The sequence below is a fragment of the Rousettus aegyptiacus genome, unplaced genomic scaffold (assembly GCF_014176215.1).
Source record: "Rousettus aegyptiacus isolate mRouAeg1 unplaced genomic scaffold, mRouAeg1.p scaffold_m13_p_2, whole genome shotgun sequence".
Taxonomy (NCBI): Eukaryota; Metazoa; Chordata; class Mammalia; order Chiroptera; family Pteropodidae; genus Rousettus; species Rousettus aegyptiacus.
The window spans coordinates 21,924,802-21,944,318 of NW_023416295.1; the positions used below are offsets into that span (position 1 = coordinate 21,924,802).

The window sequence follows — 19,517 nt, forward strand, 5'->3', positions numbered from 1 at the left end:
ATAAGGAGCAAATCAGAACCCTGGTTTAATATGTCATTCCTCAGACTGTGTAAGTGATAGGAGAAGTCTTCTAAAGTTCCTTCAACTTGCTGAAAGGAAAGGTCAGATTTAACTTCTAAATTTTGGCTACCTGTGCTCTTGTGACAAAAACGCTAAGATGTATATTAATGACTAACTCTTCTGGTGTTACTTACCTTTGGGGCATATGTAAGTTAAGCACTGAATGATTCTGTTTGTACATGATTCATGAGAAAGGATACTGGATGATCCCATGGGTGAAATAGCCAATCAGAGGACCCTTCCTCACCCCACCTGTTCCCTCCACCATCCACCACCTCACCGCCCAACACACTCTTCTTGCGGGACAGTCTGACGAATTGATTTCCCATTGTTCACCTTCCCTAGGCTTTAAATTCCCAAACTAGACTGTACCTTTAAGTTAAGGCAATTTAGATTCTAGTTAATATGAAATATATTACCCGAGGAGAATAAATTATTATTTTGGCACAAATTTATTTGTCTTATCAATAAGTTGAAAATGTAGTATGAGATTTGAAAGAAGAGATTTCAACAGATAAAGTTTAATGATGAGAAAAGAAGGAAAAGCCTGGAATTTGGAGTATTTATTAAAGAGATGTGAAGCGGGGGAAAATGCTGGAGAGGAGGACCCCGTAGCACTCACGAGCCATGAAGAGAGAGAGTAGTCAATCAAATGCATACTACTTTTCCAGAGTTGCCTAGCGTGGTCTGAACTGTTTGTTTTATGATAACACAACAAACACTTACATTAAGCAGCTGAACATGTACTTTTGACGAATTAATGGATGGATGGATAAAACACACACGCATATACTACCCTAAACTCACTAGCTCTTCTTCCCCCAAAGAAAACTAAACTAATTATTTTAATGTTAGCTCCTAAATAAAATATTGGAAATACTGATCTGTAAAATAACAATACGCAGAATTCTAAAACCAAATTTAACAAATTCTGAATTTTACATTTCTGCTTCTTATATATCAGAATAATAGGTGAGTTGTTCAATGCTACACACTTTCTAGACACAACATTCCTGAACGGCTAGCTAACTTATCAGTGACTTTTCTGCTAGTCATCCATACCCATAGAGCTGAGGAGTTGTCATCTGTGTGACCAAAACATTTGTCAGAGGTGGCCTCTGAAGAAATAATGCAAATGGTGGTCCTACCTTGAAGATTTTCTACTATTTTCTAGCTAGTCAGCATAATCACCAAAAGGCAATGTTTAAGGCATTTCAAGGCCACTTTTTAGAAACATGCTTTTCTGAATTCTTCTCTGAGGAAGTTATGCAAGTTATTCTGCACGGCCCTACCCCACCAGGCAAACACAGAATCAGAGAATGTTATTCTCTGTGGGCGCTATTCAGAGTCAGCAGACAAAGGCCGAGCCTAAGTGGGCACCCAGCACAGCTGCCCTTTCACCGAAGAAGTAACAGGTGATGACCTTTATTCACACTGGAGCTGACGTCTTTGAATTCACAGCCCACAGGAACCCGGCGCCTCAGTACCCACAACCAAGTCACCAGTCCCCAAGCCTCAGGAGCCCAAGGAACTTGTATTCATAGCCTCTCAGCACCCCTGATCCCCGAGCCATTGTCTACTCGGGCGTTAGCGGGCAGGATAACTAATTAGGAGCATTCGGATTTAACAAGCAGAAAAACAAAGCGTGACAGCTTGCCTGTGTTGTTCTGTGGCCTGCGCCTGTGTCCGCTGCTGCCGTCACTGCCTTCAAAAACCCCTGAGCATAACCTGGGGCGAGACGGGAATGAGGCCTCCATTAAAACATCACTAAATCTCCGTTAACTACTTTAGCCAAGGTTGTTCCAACCAATTAATGAGTTGGGAAAGAGGACCGAAAGTTATTTATGGAAAAAACATGCATTTTAAATAAGTGGATCTTGAAAAAGTGAATGTGTATGTGTTTCCCTTGGCGATCTCTCTCAGGGGTGAAGGGAAGGGATTGAATGTTATTCTTTGAAGGATTGGCAGGTTGGCAGCCGAGCAAACGGAAAGTCACTCTTTTTCAGGAGAGCAGGTGTATCTTGAGTAGGTGCTGAACAGTTCATGCCTCATGTTCAGTCTCCTAGGGTCTTTCAGCTTTTAGGTGGAGGGGGAGGGGCGGGGTGCCAGAGCTAGAGCCCGGGTCTTCCGACTGCTTCCCAGAAGCCTTCCGTCTTTGGAGTCCTGCCGATCATGACTACTAGTTTTTTGGTGTTTGGGCGATAAAACCAGTTAGTTGAGTGAGTTAAAGCAGGTGATTAGGAAGGTAGTGATACAGATTGTTCTTTATACCTGCTGATTTGTCTTTGCCCAAAGAAAACTTTGTCTGAAAACCCAGGTACCACACCCAACTATGTCCACACACCTAGTCTGCAGACATGGTGAAGGACCGGGGAAAGGCAGGTAGGGGCTGCAGCAGAAAATGTGGCCAGCTAAGGGCAGAGTTATTACTCTTCGGGAAACCACGTCAGAAAGATGAGCGTGCGTTGTTGAGTGATGGACAGCGAGCCTCGTCCCCCAGGTGGTAAGAAAGAACTCAGTGGAGATAAGGATTTCGAAAGCCAACCCTGAGCCCTTCAAGTGTAAACAGTATGGTAATTGATGAAGATGCAGCCACAGAATTGGGTGGTGTTTAATCAGTGCCGAGGTCACTTTCGTAAGGGTCCAGTTTCCTGGTCCCCACTTCCACTTTGGCATCCAACCATCTGGATCTAGCCAGTGGTGGAATTGGACTCTCCCCTTCCTGACCCCACAGCCTGCCACCTCACACATAGTTATTAGTCACTTGGAGCAGGCAAGAAAGAATTTGGATCAAAACTAACCCATCACATGGTCAGAGAAATAGAAATGTCTGTTGCACCTTTGGTTGGTTAGTATTAGTTCTCTGTTGCTCTGTAAAACTCATCCCAAAACTTAGTGACTGAAAACAAAAGTTAACTGTCATTGTCTCCCATGGTTTCTGTGGGTCAGGAATTCAGAATTGGGCAGTTTGGCTGTGGAGTCTGTTAGGAGACTGTGGTCCATGTGTTAGCCAGGATTGCAGTCATCTGAAGAAGCCTTTGACTTCCAAGGTGAATGACTCCCACGGCTGGCAAGCCGATGCTGGTCATTGGTGGGAGGAATCCCAGGCTGCTTAAGTGTCCTCATGACATGATGGCTGCCTTGTGAGTGACCTGGAGAAGGAAAGCCAGATGAAGCTGTCCTTCTTAGGACCTTGCCCGAGAAGTCAGATAGCATCGCTTCTGCCACGTTCTGTTCATTTGAAATAAATCAAGTCGGGCCCACGTTTATGAGAAAGAGAATTAGACTCCACCTCCTGAAGGAGGTATGTCGAAGAATGAGTGAACATATTTTAAAATCACCATATCCTGTCATAGCATTTTGTTTGTATTTTGCTTTACCATTTAAAAAACATTATTTCCAAGGTGACATAGGCAGGTTTGCCTTTTTTTATACCCCTTTTATAGACAAGAAAACTAGATTAAAAAATTAGCCGGTGTGCCAGAGCTATACATCTTCTACTAAGTGACGGAACCAAGACTGAAGCCAAGGTTTTCTGACTCCTCGTCTGGCGTGCTTTCTGTTGTACTATATGAGTGAATATTTAAGCATAAAAAATGGGCAGCCTCTTGAGTAATCTTATATTTACCATGTTTATGGTGCAGAGATATAAAGGGGAAAAATATTTTCCAAAAAGCTCAAGGAAACAGAAATATGAAGTTAGTTATGATTCTCGTGGTTATTTCCTATATGCAGCCTGAGACGCATAAGGAAGCAAACACTTCACTTTGTGCGTGATACACGCACAGGTCGTAGCCTTGACCCCAGAGAGGAATTTAGGTGCTTTTCCGTCTCAGTTCTTTCGCCCTGGTCAAACTTCCCCTATGCCACCAACAGCCAGCATGAAAGGGAAACCCAAGAGCCTTCTCGTTCTTCCTTTCTATTCAGTTTAATTCAACAGATATGTATTGAATGCCTTCTGTGTGCCAGGCACTGTACTAGGATCAAAGGCACGAAGCTGAATAAGTGACAGTCCCTTGCTTTATGGACCTCACAGTCCAATGAGAGGGGCAAATTAGCATTTTTTAAGTCAGTAAAGTTGAACACAGGGTACTCAGGAAACATCTAACCAAGTGTGACAGATTATATTTTGCAAAGATGGCCACAGTGATGTCTTTCATCCCACATGCCTTTTTTATACTGCGACTTTGACATTTCTCCCTTTGAGGGGTGGGGTCTGTGTTCCCTTTCTCTGAATTTGGATGGGCCTAGAAGTGATGCTAGGTGACCTACAAGTCTAAGTCATACAAGATGATACAGCTTCAACCTCATGCTCTACAGGGATGCTCACTCTTGTTAACCAGCTGCCATGTTATAAGGAAACCCAAGGCAGCCCATGCAGAGAGACCACACGGAAAGGCCATATGTTGTCTCTCAGCCGACAGCCTGGCTGAGTCCTGTGTGACAGCCGTTATCAGCCACCGGACATGGGAGTGAAGCTAAATACTCCCCCAATGATTCCCACCCCTACCTTTCTAGGAGACTACAGATGAGGCTACAGATATCGTGGAGCAGAGACGAGCCATCTCTGTGTCCTGATTGAACTTCTGACCCACAGACTCTGAGCATCATAAAATGATTGCCTTACACTGCTAGGTTTTGCAGTGGTTTGTTTTGCAGCAGCAGTAACCAGAACATCCTCTAACTTAGCTGTCAGGGAAGGCTTCCTAGGAGCTCTGATTCTAAATTGAGATGTGAGAACCTATAGATGTGAGCCAGGCGGAAGGGATGGAAAGGGGTGTTCAGACCTTGGTAGCCTTAAACCCCTCGATGACCTAATCCGCAGTGTTTCTGTCATGGCGACAAGCAGGAGAGATTTCCACTGCTTGCTTTGACATTTCTGAAAAACGTTCTGTCTGCATGCTTCCGGATTATTTTGATAAACTGTCTCCACAAACATTCATGGAATGAGTATGATGGGATCACTTCACTTTCCTCAGAAATGAAAGTCTGTCACAAAGATCTATGAAAGAGTCTCCAGCCTAGAGCTACAAAGAGTGTAGAATTTATCATCTTTCCATCCCTCCTGTGCATTTGAAACATGAACCGAATTCTCTATCACCAAACCTCTGGCTGGGTGTTTTCTCTGTTCATTTATTCATTCAGCAAATATTTATTAAGCACACACTATGTGCCCAGACCCATGGTGATCCCAAAGTTGAGAGGGCTCATTTTCTCAGAAAAAGACCAGTAATTCTTACTAATTATAGTCAAAATCCTACACACTGCCTGTATGCCAAGAACTTAGAGTAGAGGCTGCCTGTGATCCTGCTCAACCTAGTGCTGCCCAGTGGGGTTTTACCCCAGGATGCCTCACAGCAACCATCCTACCACATTTGCAGTTGTCTTCAGAGGGCCAGAGGGATCATAAGAAGGCTCTGTCTAGTCAGGTGTTGAGGGCCGAGGAGGTTTCTAGCACTTTTACCAAGTTCATTCGCTTGATAGTGTTCCAGAAATGGAACCAGGAAGTATGGGAGCTTCATGAGATGGCATTAGAACGTGTATCTCAGCTACTACCTTCGGCTGTTTGTGATGGCGGCCTGCAAGTCCACCTGCATTTGGAACTTGATGCTTTTCAACCTTTCCCCCCCCCCCCCCCATCTTTCTGAGAAAAAATCAGAAGGCTGACTGGGCAGCTCTTCATATTATTGTTTGTTTATTTTAATTTCTGGCTAAATCCTATTAAACCATCAACACATTGCTTCTGGAATGTTAAACAAGGTTTAAAATCATTTGTGACGGCAGGGAAGATCTTTATAGCACAACAAATAAAGAAAAGTATAAGGAGCAGCATCGGTCATTCAGAAAACTGCTGAGGCATTAATAAGCCTGGATCTCTGTAGCTGTTAAACAGGTTTTTTTTGTCGCTCAAATTCACTTTCTTCCTGAGAGCTAGTCATTCATGTATTCAACCATTTAAGAAGAATGTGATAAATGTCTATCATGTACCACTTACTATGTCAGATGCTGGGGAAAAGATAGAAAAAGGACAACTGTACTGATATGCCAGGCACATCGGAGGCGAAGCCTCACCAATGCATTTCACATCCAAAGGAGGGAAAGATGGCTTTAGAACAGGATTTATTGGACCCAGATCCCTGCAGAGACCAGACAAGTGGCACCCGTGCCCAAAGCAGGGCCAGGGTGAGACTTTAGGCCGTGATGAGAAACCAGAGAGAGTGTCCCCCTCTAAAGGGAACGGCTGTTACTCAGTAGCCCCAGAATTGTCATCTCTTCTGGTTTTCCAAGAGAAGCCGGAAATCCGTATTTTTATGTGAAATTTCTCAATATTTAAACACTCCGCAGGCCAAACAAAACACAGCCACTGGTTTTGACCTCTGCTTTATAATAGAGAATGCCTGCTTTTGTTCCGTCAGACTAATGAATGCTCAATTACGAGGAGGAATTTGGAGGTTACTGTTAGATTGTGTTCCTCAAAAGGCTGCAGACCCCATCCCAAACCCTTGAGATACTAATTGACAGACTTGCACAGGCTGACAGCTGTGCTCTGAAAGTGGACACACACAAGGAAACAAGCAAGCTATTCCAGGTCACTTTGCAAGGTCAGGGCAGCAATGCAAACATTAGGAAGGCTGAAGACAAAGGTCAGGTGGCAGCAAGGAAACCCTCCATTTCCTTGAACTGTCGGTTAATAAATCATATTCAAAAGGTATCACCAGATTCCCTCTCTCTGGCACTGCTTTGTGAGGTGGAAAATTAAATAGAAATCAAAATTAAGATGGCTGTCAGGAGACCAGCAGGCCAGCGTGAGGCCAGCGTGGGATGAAGTTTCTGCTTGGAGCAAAGGTCTCCAAAGGGGTAATGATACCTGACCTTGGGCATCACAGAGGGGCCGAATGGCACAGTAGTTGCACATCGGAGCCCGGCTGCTCATGCTCAAATGCCAGCTCATGCCAGACTCACTAGGTGACCTTGGGCAAGTCACTTTTCTTTCTTACCTCAAGAAGCACTTCATCTCTGAAGTGGGGAATAATAGTACCTTCCCCAAAAGGTTTTTGTGGGGCTTAGAGGAGTTAATAATATGTGTAAGACCCTTGGAAGTCTGCTTGACGCAGAGGGCTGAGGAGATAAGAGCTTTCCTAGTGGTACAGGTACTGGCAGTATTAGTGTTGCTATGAAACGTGGACCTTCCATGAATGGCTCCCTGAAGCTTTCTTCAGCATCGCCAAGACTCCACATCTGTGAACAGTGGACGGCAGCCATTACCACAGAAGTAATGTTTGTTACACCCCAGTTCTGCCCCTCAGATCTGCAGGGATGTCTGAGCCATAAGATCCTGCTGTGGCAGCAGCTGCGCAATCACCACAAGGAGTAGCACCTTGGTAGGGAAAAGCTTCCAGCATAATCCTAGACCAGCCCTCTCCAGTGGCCCCACGGGGGAACTGCACCTGGAGAACCCTCTCTCCAGCCCCTTCCCCCGCCCCCAGGCAATGAGCCGTCCTAGCTCTGTGCTAGAGCAGTCAGATACTGCCCTCTGAACTTCACCACCTATTTATGGTCTTACTAAGAGGCCTTCAAAGTGTGAATCAAAAGGTGGGTTTCAGCTCCCCTAAAAAGGTAGGCACCTGTCTTTTAAAAGAATGCATGCCCTTTCAGTGGGTTATGCACTGATATTTTTTCTATTTTAACCAAAAACAAAAATTCTATAAATTTTGTAGAATCATAAATATTTTTTGTGCTTGGAAAAAACCGAGACCACATTATTTCTGCAGCTATAGAAAGGAGGAGCTTACCAGAGTGAAATGTTGGTTGAAACAAAGAGAACCCATGTTCCTTCCCACCCGCAATTATAGTTTTACTAGCTTGTAAAGCACACACAGAATTTGCAGTACGTTCTCCCTTGCAGTAGGGGAGAGGCCCTGCTGTGAGTGTAATTGGCTTTCTAGCTTCCTTTAACGCCGAGGTGGGAGGGAGCTTGGACGAAGGGCCTTTACTCTTAGAATTATGATGTTGAATTGTGTTTAAATTCCACGCATCTCCCTGAATGCATGTGTTCCATTAAGTCTTAGGAGTGGAAACATAGCTTCCCTCTGAAAATACCCCCGTCCTCTCACTTCTCAGAGCTTTATAAAAGTGGAGTTTCTTTTCTACCTTTTTTTTTAAAATGGATTTTAACTTAACCCTCATAGGGATTATTATCAATTCTGTTAACCCATGTGTTAAAGATATATGGCATCTTTAAATGACAATTGTATACAGTACATCCAATTTGGACCACATTTTGGGGTGGAGGGGCGTTGGCTTTGTATCTGTTCCCAAGAAGAGAGTGACAGGCATATTTGGATAGAAACCACCTTCATTACTTTACCTCTTGGGTCCTAAGTTTCCCCATTTGTGAGGTAAAAGTTGAACTAAGCAATTTTATGGCCCCGTCCAGCTTTAGGACCTTGGTTCCATGATTTTATGATACTCGAGAAGCAATTAAATTGTGGAACTCACTCTACCTATATCTCCTTTCCGGGGTTTGCATAAAGCAGCCAGACCCAGGACTAGAGCCAGATCTAGTCCTAGCCCCTTCAGTTCTAAGTGACAAATATCAAGGTTTCCATCTGCCAAAGGTCAACCGATGTTTTGATTTTGTTGTCATTAAATGGCAGTTTTAAGCATTTTCACAGCAACGATATGAAGGACAGCTAATACAAATAAGTTGAATATGTTTATTTTAAATATTCCTTAAAGACAGATAAATTGTCTTCTTACAGTTCAGTGGCAGTTAGAATAATGCAGACACAAGTTGGCCAATAAAAACGTGCAGCAGATAATATGCCATCTACTGGGCTTGCTGCCTCAATCGGGTTATCTGGTGAACTACGAGTTTGTGTTTGTGTTAGGCTAACGCCAGAGAGCCCATTGCAGCTCAGGTGTGCATAAGGGACAATAAAAAGATGGGGCATTATAAGGGAAGGTTTAGAGCTGAAGGAAAAAAAAGGAGATCAGGGTGAGGGCACTGTGAATGGATTCTTGGCTGGAACAGAGGTCAAGGGTGCAGAGAGAAAGTGGTGTAGGCAATCACAGGTAATAAAACTGCGGATTTGAGCTTCATCTCTTTCTGCTTTCTCTGCCTACTCGGAGCAGAGACTGATCATCTAGCAGGCAGAAGGAGCTAGAAAGGGCCACGTTTCTCAGTCTGCTTCCTTCATCCCTGAGTTGTTAAGGCACAATCTCACTGGAGGCAAGGGGCCTGCTCATTTCACTGTCATTTCATATCACTTAGTAAAGGAGAGAGAGGGGACATTTAGAAAGCCCACACAACCCAGGGTGATGACAACAGTTTATCCTTTACCAAGTCACATAATCTGTTGCTTAAAGACTTTATAAAATGAGAAAGTCGCATGAAATAATTAGACGAACAATACCTACATTTTATTATATGCCTCCAAAATGTTAGTTAGTTAGTTTTATTATCGAATGCTTAACTTTAGGCCAGACTATTCTAAATCAACACGGATTACCTCGTTTAACCCTCACGGCAGCCCTCTGAAATAGATATTACTATTACCTACCTTTTACAAATGAGATGAACTTGCCCAAAGTCACCTAGATAAAGTGAAAGAGCTGGGGTTTAAACCCAAGCTGTCATGTTCTAACACACGCCCTCTTTTGCTTCTTCAATTTTGTATGAAATGTTTTAGACTTAAAGAATAATGAACATGGCCAGCTGCACAATTAACTCCAGCAGTTGAAGGATTTCCTTCTCCAGTGACACATGCTCGGAACCACTACTTGGTACTGTTTCCTTACAACACTAATATTCTCTACATCTAGAGGCAAACTGGTACCAATATTCACCTGGCAGCAGGGCTAAGCCCTTCCATTGCTGAGCCTCCGTCATAGGGGTCCCTAAGCCCCCGGGCCACGGACCAGTACCAGTCCATGGCCTGTTAGGAACCAAGCCACACAGCAGGTGAGCAGTGGGCTCGCAAGCGAAGCTTCGTCTGTATTTGCAGCCGCTCCCCAGCGCTGGCATCACCACCTCAGCTCCACCTCAGATCATCGGGCATTAGATTCTCATAGGAGCACTGGTCCCTGATGCCAAAAAGGTTGGGGACTGCTGCTTCATCATGTCTTTCCACTGGGTAAAAGGAGGGAATTACAGGGTAGAGTGGGGGAACGGAGCTATATAAATGCACATATCGCTAGCCCCAGAGTGCCGGCTCCACACATGGCAAAAAGCCCAGTGCCCAGGAGACTCAGGGCAGACGGGATCAGGCCCAGGCTCCTCCTGTCCAGGTTCCCCCAAGTAGGCCATAATTTTTACAGGTCAGTTTTAATCACTGCTGTGGCAGTCAAAATATTTTTATTCTGTCCAACCCAGGGACCTCTAGACATCAAAAACAACAAAATTCTAGCACAAAGAACTAGATTACCCATAGAATATATCTATAGTCCAAAAGGGAAAGCAGGCTAATTACATATGGATTTATGATACTATGAATTTGCTTTTTGTTTTGTTTTTCAAAAGTTTAGAGTTAGCACATTCTATATTCATAGCTAGGGCTGACCTGTGTTAGTGTCTGTTTATGTATTTATAGCTAGTCTGATTCTAAAAAGGACTTTTGCGGTAGAGCTCTCTCTCCTCTCTCTCGTTTGTATGTGTGTGTGAGTGTGCATACACATGTGTGCACGTGTGTGTGTTCATAACTGACTATTTTTAATTCCCACCCTTTTCCATTGGTTTGAATCATTGGCATATGCACTTATGAAACATAATTCTTTGCTGCTCAGGATCCTGCATGCCTCTAGTTCTGCTAGCATGCCTCCCACAGAATGTGGTTAGAAAACCCAACTCTTCTAGAATTGCCTTCAGCCTAAAGGTTCCCTTCAGCTACTGGAAGGAGAAAGAGCAAAAATCTCTGATGCAGCTGACATTTTAGGTGTGTATATAATTTTCCAAATTGTCGGCCACTCAGCTCTTAGTCAGTGGTCACAAAAGGAATTAGCAGTCCTCCTCTGCTACCCCAAAACCCGAAGAAGGAAGGGTGTTACTTGGCTTTGGCACAGAAGCCTGCTGGCACACAGTGTCAAACAGCAGCACAGCGGTACGTTTTGACCACAAAAGACTTTGGGGTGGTGGAAAGGGCCAAAATAGCTGTGGCATAAGTTGGCCAACATATTAAGCAGATCTGAGTTTAATTTAACATAGAGATAACAACTCTTTTTTTGTTTTCCAACTGGCAGCTGCTTTCTCCGTCCATGGGTCCAGAATTTTCAGCCAGGAGTTAGTTCATAAGGACATTCAAGTCCTTTCAAAGTGAGATATGTAATAGTCTTTTCACAGGCTTTCGCATTTGGCTGGGCAAGATGGAGTAAGAATAAAAAGGCACATGGGTATCTGGGGAAAGTTGAAAATGGATCTTGAGGCTTGAATTCCTTCTATGAGTTTGCTTAAGCCACATTGCCTGAGCTTAGAATAGAGAGGCAGGCAGTCTGTCTCCTTGGGATAAGGAAGGATTTGGAACACAGCTACTGTGAGGTCTTGGCCCCTACTCTGTTTTCTGGTTTGTTTTGTTAGCAGGAGCAAGTTATTCTAGTTTCTTGCTTCTGGGGTTTTCTTCAGCACACTTATAAACTGTGAGTCTCCACCCCACTGATGGCAATGGGGTGGATGGAATGGGATAATGAAAGGGGTGGAGAGAGAAGTTGATTCAGCTGCTTAGGATGAGGGAGGCAAAGAAACTTCAGACCTCTGAGTAGCTTCTGAATCCATCAACGTGGGGAGGGAAGGGGCACCACAAAGGCCGACGTCGTCACAAGCTAGGAGAAAAGCTGGTCTTTCTGAGATGCTCATGTGGCCAGGCCTGATGTTAGTTTCCTACCCATAAAATGGTTAGAGGTGGAGAAGCTATAGTACTTAGAAAAGTAATCAATGAAGTATAACCAAAAGTGATTATGAGATATACCTAAAAATGTTTAAAATGCTAAATTGTATGTATATTTACCACAATAGAAACTATTCCCTTAAAAAACTATCATGAGCACCTCAGGAAAGTACCAGCACTCCTTGACTTACGGGCTATCTTTTACAGCCTTTTAAGTATTTGTTAAGTGCTAGGTACTATGCACTGTGATTTTGTGAATTCAAAGTATATATATGACAAGACACACGTTCTAGGTAGGCAGTATGCTGACAAAGTCCTCCGAACAGGGCACCCTCCCTTCCCAGGCTGGGAGCAGAAAGGGGACAATTTTATTCATTCCCAAAATAAAATGTTACCTGAGTTACTTAGTTCTTAGGTCTGTCCCCAAGAGCCTTCAAAAATAATCCATAAGTGTAAGATTCAACCTTGAATGTAAGCCTTGATCTCATCCATCTGGTCCTCACCGCTAAGAACAGTACCTGGGCAAAAGGAAGTGCCCAGTCAGCATGAGGTAAATGACTGTATCAGTTACAGGAAAAGGAAGACAAGGATGAGAATGGACTCAAAGGGGGCTGTACATTAATTCAAGCTCTGTCATCACATAAGTGAGCGTTTGTGAACTGAAGACTTCAGTAACATTTATCTTTTGATTTTGGTTTAGGACCGTTTGGTCCTGAGTTCAAACAGCTGACTTTTCAGTGAACCTCTAAATAACTGTGGTCCGTTTAGCTGCAGCATGTTTAGAGAGTTGAGCATAATGGTTGAGAGCAGAGTGTTCAGAGCCCCACAGCCTGGGTTTGCATCTTAACTGCAACTCTTACAACTTTGAGTAAGTTACTTAAATTTGTTATGCCTCAATTTCCTTATCTGTAAAATGGGGATAGAGTACATACCTCGCAAGGTTGTAAGGTTGAGTTACAAATATGTAAAGTGCTTAGAAGAATACCTGTCCATAGTGAGTGAGTGCTATGTGAGCGCTGCTGTTGAAAGTCTCTCAGTCATATTAACATTCGGCTGACTTGTAACAGAGCAATGAGGCTTTATCATACACCCTATGTCCACAGGTGTTTTTTTTCTCTATAGCTTTTATTCTAACTAGCAGTGAAAGCTATCAATGAATAGCAAAAACATCTTAACTAACATTAGAAACTCTGAAATATTACAAAGGGGATCCCCTGCCTAGACAATTTGACATTTATTTCATTTCCTATTTCTACCACTACCACCAATCTTTTCTAGTTTAGGTGACCTCGATTTATCTTATATGTATGATTAGGAATGGATAAAAATTCACCTTATATGTATGATTAGGAAACTAATAAAATATATATCCAAATTGTATTGAAATACATTAGCAAGTTATTGAAATGTGTAGTAAAAATGCTTTTTCAAATGGCCCAGCAAAAATCACGGATACTGGCAATTTAAAAATACACTGTATTTAGTAACCATACCCTTTAAAGCCACATTATAAGGTTAAGTGACGATAACCCAATAGAAGAAGCAAAAAAGACTATGTGGACCCATCATGATACAGAGCTAAAACTCAAAAATCAGTCGGGTGGGGCGATATTGCTAATATTACATTTAATGATGGCCTTTTCTATTATCAGATCTTATATTAATAGTAGTAAATTACTTTATATGTAAGTGTGCACAAATATATACAAATATATATTATACAGTCATGTATTTAAGGATATTGTCTCCTTTCCATAATTTGGAAATTCCCAGTAACTCCATTTTATTCTATTAAACTCACATTCTCACTTGATCCAAACTGCCTGCTTCCGAGCATGCCCTGTAATTTATACTGCTGAAATTACCCTGCGACAGGTATTACGAGTACTGCAGCCAGTTTGGGATTCTTTTAAAAATGAATGAAAAAAGGGAAAAAGTAATACCCTATGAATGGGGAAGGACTAGGGGTGGCAGGAAGAAGGGAAGAAGGCATCTTGGCCCAGGAATGGCTTTGGAAACGGGTAGCAGAGAGAGAGCTGGCTGCCTTAAGGCATGTTATTTTTACTGTGGCTTCTTGCTTCTTTCCACCCCCACCTCTTCCAGTCTGAGCTTGGAGTACAGTTGAATTTTTACCACAGAACTTGGCTTGGCCTCCTCGGGGACTTTCTCCTTCCCATCTTTCCATAAATTATAGGTTTGCACATGAGAGCAGAACAGATGATTCCCATTATCTTTTGGGTTGGGTTAGGATTTTTTTAAACCTCCTGCCCCCTCTTAAATGCGTGTCCTAGTTCAGGGAGGTGGAGGACTGGTTAACGTAGTGGCTCATCCACCAACAAGTTGCTCCCCTCCTCCTCAGTAGGATGGTTTTAACCTGTTTCCTTGACCAGTGTGACTTCGATCATTTCCTGTGGCCTTTCAATACTCTTAGGAAGTCATTGCTGCAGGAGAGCGGGGCCTTGCATGAGTTGTTCGCTCATATCCCCAGCACCTGGAACAGTGCCTGGCACAGTGCAGATGCCCCATGAAGGCATACAAAGATTTAGCTCCTTATTTTGGTGGTAAAGTGACATTTCTAAGACACTATTTTACTTTCATAAATGATCCATTCAGATCATTGTAAAATAATCAGACATATCCAGAAGAGTTAATTTATCCCAGAACATAGAAGCCACTTATAGGTAGGGTGTAGAACTCACTAAAAGCTGCAGCCACTGCTGGTAGTTAAGACTGATTGAGTACCAACCCTGACTCTTTTTGATTAGATAGCCGGGCCAGATGCAAACTCCGGAAAGGAAGGGGAAAGGAGTTTTTACTTTATTGCATCTGACCTTATTCTGCTCTTTTTGGTCTCTTAAAGTACTCAAGCTAAGCCTTCTAAAAGAAGTAGGTCCTAGGGAAAAGGTGCAAAGGAAAATGAAAAGATATGACCTAATTCTACTTCCAGGATCTGGAACATTCTATTGCTTATAGACATAATAAGAGTACAGTGAAGGAATTTTTTTTAATGTCCTTGACAGTGTGGGAGAAAGAAGGAAAGGACAGATAACATTTTTAAGAAAGAATAGTTAATGTTTGATGCAGAATAGAAACATTGAGAGACCTGCCTGAAAGCGCAAAGCAAATGAGGACAATAACTTGGTCTACTCAGAAGAAGCCTGGCAATGAGTTCTGTAGAGAAAAGGGAGGTAAGTTACAAATAGGGGATCACAACAGCCAAAAGGAAAAGCCAAAGTGCACAACCTGGGACACTGGAGGAAGAAACAACAAAGCTGAGCAGAGAGGAAGGGAAAGCAATAGAGACGGTACCAAGAAGCGTGTTGTAGAGATGGATGAAACCATCCTATAGTGAATGGACGAGGACTGAAGAAGACGGATATTCTTAAAAAATCCAGATTGTTCTGATCAAGGCCACCATCAAGGCAGGCCCAATACAGGCTGTAGAAATTGCTTTAAGTTTCTAATATGACCTTATCTTGTAGTTTAATAAACTAAATATGTACTTGTCCACTATCTCTTGACCTAACCTTGACCAAGATATACTAAATTAATACCCTCTCGTTCTATCTGACTGCCTTGGCAGCGCTGTTGTTCTCTCTGTACTAAATATAGTCCCAGGGACAAAAGGGATGAGACACATGAAAGGCAGTAGCTTAGGATAGGTTAATATATTTCTTTCTTGTTCAAGACCAATTAATCCATTTCAGGAGCCCCCTGGAACTACTGCTTTTTGATGTTAGCTTATATATCTAATGATTCAGTGATAAGTCCTCCCTTACTGTATTTCATAATATGAGTTAAATCATAACACGTGTAGCCACTCTGAGGGTTAAATCTGACATTAATTCTATTGTTTACCCTAAAGAGAGGGCATACTGATTTTACAGTTAAAAGTCTAATGTATTTGGGTGACCTTATTTACCTAAAGAGTGACTTGCAGTTAAGATCCTGAAAGACATGCTCTATGGTATGATCTTTTTGTGTCAAATGCATCATGTACTCTGCCTTAAAAGCAAAAATATCTCATTAAGACTTGCTCTTGACCAAGAAAATGGGGCATGGAAGGAAACAAACCAAATGAAGAATAAATTGCCTTACGTGTATGTGTACTAAGTTATTCATTTTAATTCAAATTAGCAAAGGAATTGTCATTCTTATGCAATTCCCCCTTTATGTTCCCTCCGGAAATGTGTTATTGTATTACGATATGCCTGGTATGGTCTAACATAGGCCTACACATAGGCATATGGGATAATAAAAATAACTATCAGTTTTGAGTTATTAATGTGTGTCACTTACAGTTCTAAGAGCTTTACATGTCTCTGCTCATTTGATCCTCACAACCAGCCTGTGACGTGGGTATTATTGTTACCCCACTTCATAGATGAAAACCTTAGGCAGAGGAAGTCAACAATTTGCTAAAGGTCACCGGCCGGCACATGGAGACGTCTCAGAATTTCAACTCAGGAAGGCTGAGTTAGCCAATGTTCTTAGTTCTTATGCAAGGACACCTCTGTGTCCGTGACTGTCTGTCTACCAAAGTGATAGTTTGTATGAGAGATGCTTTTAGGCAGTGCACGGCCATGGCATTAATGACATTTAATTTCATAAAATGAGAAAGTTATTTTCTTCACTTCTCTCTCTGCCCTTCAGGTTAAATCAAACAGAAAATTTCTTTCTGGTGCTGGTATGACTTGAACCTCTAATTCCTGCTAATCTTCCTTTTCTGTAGAAAGTTGGCTGCCAGCTCAGAGCCTTCCAACAGTTGTGGTATCTTGATTTTATGGCAAGAGATATTGGCTTTTCATTTATGATATTCATATAAGACTTTCATTTTTAAATAAACTTAAGTAAACAAATGACTCTATTTAAATTAAGGAAATGACAAAAGTAGAATGCAGCTATGATGTTTGGGAAGGTGTTTTCACATGACCGAAGTTTTGGAAACACTGTCCTAATTCTTCTATTTTGAAATTCACTTTAAAGAATGGTTTTGGCAAACAATAAGATCCCTTGTTTTCATATCAAAAACATTCCCAACTTCCCTCCAGGGGTTGAGGGCTCATCTGGGATGGAGTTTTCACCAGCTCATACAGAAGAAAGAAAATAATATAATGTGGTGAATTTTCAATAACACTACATATTATTCAGTTTAAAATATTTTTTTCTGAAAACATACTATTATCTCTTTTTTTGGTGTTAAAATCTTCCTTTCTCGTGAAATGATGGTGATAGATGATAGGTTTTGTTTTTAGTCTCCTTATTTGGCAAAGTTAAAAATTGTAAACTTTTTAAAAGTTGTACTGATCCGTTGCTCAGCCACTGTATTCATAGGATGACGCCCCTCGCTTGCCTCACGGCCTTGAATACATCAGGAAGCGTGATATGGCATCGTGCCAGGCTTTCTTTCTGAAGTGCATTCAAGCATTTTCTTCAGGGAAGTTATTAAAGAGTTCCTGCTTGTGAAATTCTTCTATGTCTATTCCCTAGGTTTATAGTTTTCCTATCAGGACTACAATGCTAATTATTAAAAAAATAGTTTTTGAAAGATGAGGTATCACTCAGTAACTAGTTATTGTGAGCCATCAATCCATTGGAACACATACGTACACTTGCTGAGATATGTTTATTTTATTTTCACTCCCAATATGGAAGGTTCAGAGCACAATTTAGAAACATTTAAATAGTCATTGGGTTTTTTAAATTTGTGTTTTTTTTTTTTTTAATATTGCATCTGTTGTTACTGGGACTCAAGAGAATAGAGAAGCTAAAAATCTTGGACATATTTAAGAAAAATTTAAAAGGTCATTATTTTTTGGTTCTTTATTGCTTTGATCAACACATTATTTTACTTGAGATTTCAGAGCTGGATCTAGAAAGAAGCCATTTAGAGATACAGAAAGATTTATAAAAGGGAGAACAGGAGACTAGACTTGGAAGGGTTAACTCTAGGCCAAAGCACAAGCAACAAGCAAAATTCAGACTCCAGCAAGATTTAAGGTGGTTTGTCAGGATATGTCTGAGTGAGCTAAGAAGATCTAGCAAGTTCTAGACCAGCAAACCCAAAGCAACATACTCACTGCCATAGTCACTGCTCTAAGCAAGAGAGTAGAAGCCAGAGAGCTCTCTGACCAAGATATTACCAAGCACATGGGTCACTCTGTAGATTCAGTAGCTATTACTGGCTTGCATGGAGCTTTTATTTTGCTGAGACATCTGAGTAGCCTTGTCCCTTACATGGCTTTCCTTGTGCCTTAAAGGATCTTCGTGGGGAGACATGTAGGTTCTCAACATCAGCTCCCCAGTGGCCTCAGTGTCAATAGCAAATGACAATGGCTTGTTTCTAATCTGACTCTAAGCCGCATGTCCACATGGAATTTTTCATGACTCAATATAGGGAACCTGGAACAGGCCACTTAGTTGAACTTCATTTTTGTTTTCTGGGGAGTAGCAAGGGCAGACTGAAATATATGGACACCAGGCAGGCTAATTATTTGGTATCCTACTCATTGATATTCTTTAAACATATTTTCAATATGTACGCAAATAGCGTATAATATATTTCATAGAAAGGGGAAGGGAAATAGGTTTTCTATTAACGAAAATACATATATACCTCTTCATGTTGAAAATGAGGAATTTATTCCATGCTTTAACAGTAACACTACCTTTTTAGCTTATTTGGAATGGGATTCCTAATAAATGTTTCCATAACTCTAAACTGGTTGTAGTCACTCAGACTCTCCAAGAGTACAAGCAATGTATAAGCATAGAGTTACAAAGTCTTGTTCAAAGATATATTTTAAAGTTTTTTTCTAACTTTCATGTCAGCAAAATGTTTTCAGCTTTTCTATATACCAGATCTTGTCATCTGAGACTAGAGATGATTTACTTCTTTTCCAGTTTGGAGGGGGTTTTTTTGTTTGTTTGTTGGTGGGGAGAGGGCTTTTCTTTGTTTGCCTAGTTTCCCTAGCTAGAACCTCCAATACAATGTTGAATAGCGGTAGTAAGAATAGACATCTAGTCTGTTCCTGATCTTGGCGGGCGGGGTGGGGGGGGGGACATTTAGTCTTTCACCATTAAGGATAATATTAACCGAATTTTTCATAAATAGCCTATATCTAATTTAAAGTCTTACCTTCTTTTCCTAGTTTACTGAGTGTTTTTATCAGAAAGGTATTGGATTTTGTCAGATCCAATAGATGCTTTTTCTGCATCTATTGAGATGATCATGTGGTTTCTGTACTTTATTCTATTAGTGTGATCTGTTACGTTGTTTGAATTTTAGATATTAAACCAACCTTGCATTCTTGGAATAAATCCCAATTTGTCATAGTATAGAATTCTTTATATGGGTCACTAGATTCAGTTTATTAGTATTTTATTGAGGATATCTGCATCTTTTTCTAGATTTTCTATAGTTCTTATTTTCTCTAGGTTTTTTGTTTGCAGTTTTGACTGAATCAGTTAACTTTAACTTTTACATAATAAAATTAATCTCTTGCACCCATGTTAGTTGATCGCTAACTCAGATGACTGTCAGCTGTTTCATTCCAGGACTATTTCCCTGGCCTATAG

The 19,517-nt window shown here is 41.5% G+C and overlaps 1 protein-coding gene and 1 long non-coding RNA gene across 6 annotated transcripts in view; both read left to right on the forward strand.

Annotated features, from left to right (window-relative positions):
- The window catches only part of PLEKHM3 (pleckstrin homology domain containing M3), a 164,732-nt gene that overhangs the window by 97,929 nt on the left and 47,286 nt on the right, over nt 1-19,517 (forward strand). The gene's annotated exons all lie outside the window — the stretch shown is intronic.
- Nucleotides 129-18,975, forward strand: LOC107505166. The gene is made up of 3 exons (XR_001595648.2): nt 129-140; nt 3,533-3,535; nt 15,885-18,975. It is a non-coding gene; the product is annotated as an uncharacterized LOC107505166 (long non-coding RNA).